Genomic DNA, 4,636 nt, shown 5'->3' with positions numbered 1-4,636 from the left:
ATTTGGCGAATATTTATGTTTTTCATAATTATCATTTATTTTTTTCTGTGCTGTTATTGTAGACGCATGATATATTTTTTTGTTCTCTCAGTGGCATCAGGGTGTAGGTTTATCCAAGTCTGCGAGACTCAAGAGAATGTATTGAAAGATGAATCTAATGCAAACTCTAAAGCAATCTGGCAGCTCTAGATTGTCTTAGCTCCTGAAATTAAACATCGTTCTGTGTTTGGATTTTGAAACATTTTTTGTTGTTAAAAAGATAATTTTGTTTAGAGGAATAAATGTCAGCCTAGGTTTTTCACAGAAATACTACGGCACATGAACATGTAAGTCCACACATGAACAAATGGTCAACTAGGAACATGTAAATGTGCCGTCTATCCAGGTTTGGTAGCAGCAGCGTGATGTAAATGTGCCGTCTATCCAGGTTTGGTAGGATCAGCGTGATGTAAATATGCCGCCTATCCAGGTTTGGTAGGAGCAGTGTGATGTAAATGTGCCGTCTATCCAGGTTTGGTAGGAGCAGCGTGATGTAAATATGCCGCCTATCCAGGTTTGGTAGGAGCAGTGTGATGTAAATGTGCCGTCTATCCAGGTTTGGTAGGAGCGGCGTGATGTAAATATGCCGCCTATCCAGGTTTGGTAGGAGCGGTGTGATGTAAATGTGCCGTCTATCCAGGTTTGGTAGGAGCAGTGTGATGTAAATGTGCCGTCTATCCAGGTTTGGTAGGAGCAGTGTGATGTAAATGTGCCGTCTATCCAGGTTTGGTAGGATCAGTGTGATGTAAATGTGCCGTCTATCCAGGTTTGGTAGGAGCAGTGTGATGTAAATGTGCCGCCTATCCAGGTTTGGTAGGATCAGCGTGATGTAAATATCCCGTCTATCCAGGTTTGGTAGGAGCAGTGTGATGTAAATGTGCCGCCTATCCAGGTTTAGTAGCAGCAGTGTGATGTAAATGTGCCGCCTATCCAGGTTTGGTAGCAGCAGTGTGATGTAAATGTGCCGCCTATCCAGGTTTGGTAGCAGCAGTGTGATGTAAATATGCCGCCTATCCAGGTTTGGTAGGAGCAGTGTGATGTAAATATCCCGTCTATCCAGGTTTGGTAGGATCAGTGTGATGTAAATGTGCCGCCTATCCAGGTTTGGTAGCAGCAGTGTGATGTAAATGTGCCGTCTATCCAGGTTTGGTAGGAGCAGCGTGATGTAAATGTGCCGCCTATCCAGGTTTGGTAGGAGCAGTGTGATGTAAATGTGCCGCCTATCCAGGTTTAGTAGCAGCAGTGTGATGTAAATGTGCCGCCTATCCAGGTTTGGTAGCAGCAGTGTGATGTAAATGTGCCGCCTATCCAGGTTTGGTAGCAGCAGTGTGATGTAAATATCCCGTCTATCCAGGTTTGGTAGCAGCAGTGTGATGTAAATATGCCGTCTATCCAGGTTTGGTAGGAGCAGTGTGATGTAAATGTGCCGTCTATCCAGGTTTGGTAGGAGCAGTGTGATGTAAATGTGCCGTCTATCCAGGTTTGGTAGGAGCAGTGTGATGTAAATATCCCGTCTATCCAGGTTTGGTAGGAGCAGTGTGATGTAAATATCCCGTCTATCCAGGTTTGGTAGGAGCGGTGTGATGTAAATGTGCCGTCTATCCAGGTTTGGTAGGATCAGTGTGATGTAAATATCCCGTCTATCCAGGTTTGGTAGGAGCGGTGTGATGTAAATGTGCCGTCTATCCAGGTTTGGTAGGATCAGTGTGATGTAAATGTGCCGTCTATCCAGGTTTGGTAGCAGCAGTGTGATGTAAATGTGCCGTCTATCCAGGTTTGGTAGGAGCAGCAGTGTGATGTAAATGTGCCGTCTATCCAGGTTTGGTAGCAGCAGTGTGATGTAAATGTGCCGTCTATCCAGGTTTGGTAGTAAATGTGCCGCCTATCCAGGTTTGGTAGCAGCAGTGTGATGTAAATGTGCCGTCTATCCAGGTTTGGTAGGAGCAGTGTGATGTAAATGTGCCGCCTATCCAGGTTTAGTAGCAGCAGTGTGATGTAAATGTGCCGCCTATCCAGGTTTGGTAGCAGCAGTGTGATGTAAATGTATCCAGCCGGTAGGAGCAGTCCGCCTATCCAGGTTTGGTAGGAGCAGTGTGATGTAAATGTGCCGTCTATCCAGGTTTGGTAGGAGCAGTGTGATGTAAATGTGCCGCCTATCCAGGTTTGGTAGGAGCAGTGTGATGTAAATGTGCCGCCTATCCAGGTTTGGTAGGAGCGGTGTGATGTAAATATCCCGTCTATCCAGGTTTGGTAGGAGCAGTGTGATGTAAAATGTGCCGTCTATCCAGGTTTGGTAGGAGCAGTGTGATGTAAATGTGCCGTCTATCCAGGTTTGGTAGGAGCAGTGTGATGTAAATATCCCGTCTATCCAGGTTTGGTAGGAGCAGTGTGATGTAAATGTGCCGTCTATCCAGGTTTGGTAGGATCAGTGTGATGTAAATGTGCCGTCTATCCAGGTTTGGTAGGAGCAGTGTGATGTAAATGTGCCGCCTATCCAGGTTTGGTAGCAGCAGTGTGATGTAAATGTGCCGCCTATCCAGGTTTGGTAGGAGCAGTGTGATGTAAATATGCCGCCTATCCAGGTTTGGTAGGAGCAGTGTGATGTAAATGTGCCGTCTATCCAGGTTTGGTAGGATCAGTGTGATGTAAATGTGCCGCCTATCCAGGTTTGGTAGGATCAGTGTGATGTAAATGTGCCGCCTATCCAGGTTTGGTAGGAGCGGTGTGATGTAAATATCCCGTCTATCCAGGTTTGGTAGGAGCGGTGTGATGTAAATATCCCGTCTATCCAGGTTTGGTAGGAGCAGTGTGATGTAAATGTGCCGTCTATCCAGGTTTGGTAGGAGCGGTGTGATGTAAATATCCCGTCTATCCAGGTTTGGTAGGAGCGGTGTGATGTAAATGTGCCGTCTATCCAGGTTTGGTAGGATCAGTGTGATGTAAATATCCCGTCTATCCAGGTTTGGTAGGAGCGGTGTGATGTAAATGTGCCGTCTATCCAGGTTTGGTAGGATCAGTGTGATGTAAATGTGCCGCCTATCCAGGTTTGGTAGCAGCAGTGTGATGTAAATATCCCGTCTATCCAGGTTTGGTAGGAGCTGTGTGATGTAAATGTGCCGTCTATCCAGGTTTGGTAGCAGCAGTGTGATGTAAATATCCCGTCTATCCAGGTTTGGTAGGAGCAGTGTGATGTAAATGTGCCGTCTATCCAGGTTTGGTAGGATCAGTGTGATGTAAATGTGCCGCCTATCCAGGTTTGGTAGGAGCAGTGTGATGTAAATATCCCGTCTATCCAGGTTTGGTAGGAGCGGTGTGATGTAAATATCCCGTCTATCCAGGTTTGGTAGGATCAGTGTGATGTAAATGTGCCGTCTATCCAGGTTTGGTAGGATCAGTGTGATGTAAATCTCGTGGTTCGTGTTCGATTCTGTTCGGTTGAGGTTTGGTTTGGTTGGATCAAAGTTGGGTTCTCTGTGAACAGACGAATATTTTGGGTATACTGTATTTCAGATATATCACTCTGCGATATGAATTTGAACCTATACATTTTTTATCTTAATTCAACTTTATCAAGTTGGTTTATTTGTTTCAAAGTCACAAGCATATTCTTACAAAGCAACTATACACAGGGAATCAGACATTGTTACTCCCTGGACCTTGAGAAGTAAGTACTTATGGTTTGGTTGCTGCTTAACGCCGCAATCAGCAATATTTCAGCTATATTGACGGGGCCTGTAAGTAATCTCGGCATCACCAGACAATCCAGTGATTGCCATCACTTGTTTACAACTGATAGCTCATTATATTTTTTTATAACAGTAAGAAGCTGAGAATCAAGGAAAACAAGTGAACCTCCCATTCGGCATATACCACTGAATACAGAAACACAATTCCACGTATAAGCTTTGCTCTGATTGCCAAGGGGATCTCCAGTCCGATTTATATACAAATGTATTGTATTGTCCATACAATTTGTTTAATTTAACAGTTACATGCTAGTTTTAATTCTGTATCTCTGATAATCTAGTTATTTTACTGTCTTTCGTCGACAGGTTTGTACAATTTAATTGCGTTTATTATGAATTTGTATTTTTTAAAGTCACGATATGGGTGAAATATTGCCGATGTGACTATGATTCTTAACTCACTCAGTCACTCTTGACTGCCAAGAATAGGGTCAAGCTTATTTCTGAACAAGGCACCAAACTATCGCGTTTTTGAAACAGCTGCAATGACATCATAAAGTGTTAGCGAGTCCGTGGTATGGTCAATTTATATAAATCTTAACTAATTTGGCAATCTGTTCCATCCATTTCTTACAGAACTCTCCAGCATGCACTGCCCCTTGCCAAACTCTTCACAGATGGAAACTCGAAACGCATTTAAAGATTAGTTCCTTCAGAAAAAGACAACGGGTGACTGGAACGTGGAAATTGCGTATTTAAAACATTCCAAAAATCTTCCGTAATCTCATCTACCGTTTTGCGACATCTGGATATGTTATCGGAGATGTTCATGGTGTACGATAAGCCGCTAAAACATAATTATTAGGTCATTATTTTTTCTGGAAATTAGAAAAAGGATTCTTTTCATCGGG

The sequence above is a fragment of the Haliotis rubra genome, unplaced genomic scaffold (assembly GCF_003918875.1).
Source record: "Haliotis rubra isolate DU_JTF1 unplaced genomic scaffold, ASM391887v1 Scf6, whole genome shotgun sequence".
Classification (NCBI taxonomy): Eukaryota; Metazoa; Mollusca; class Gastropoda; order Lepetellida; family Haliotidae; genus Haliotis; species Haliotis rubra.
This window is presented reverse-complemented; position numbering follows the sequence as displayed.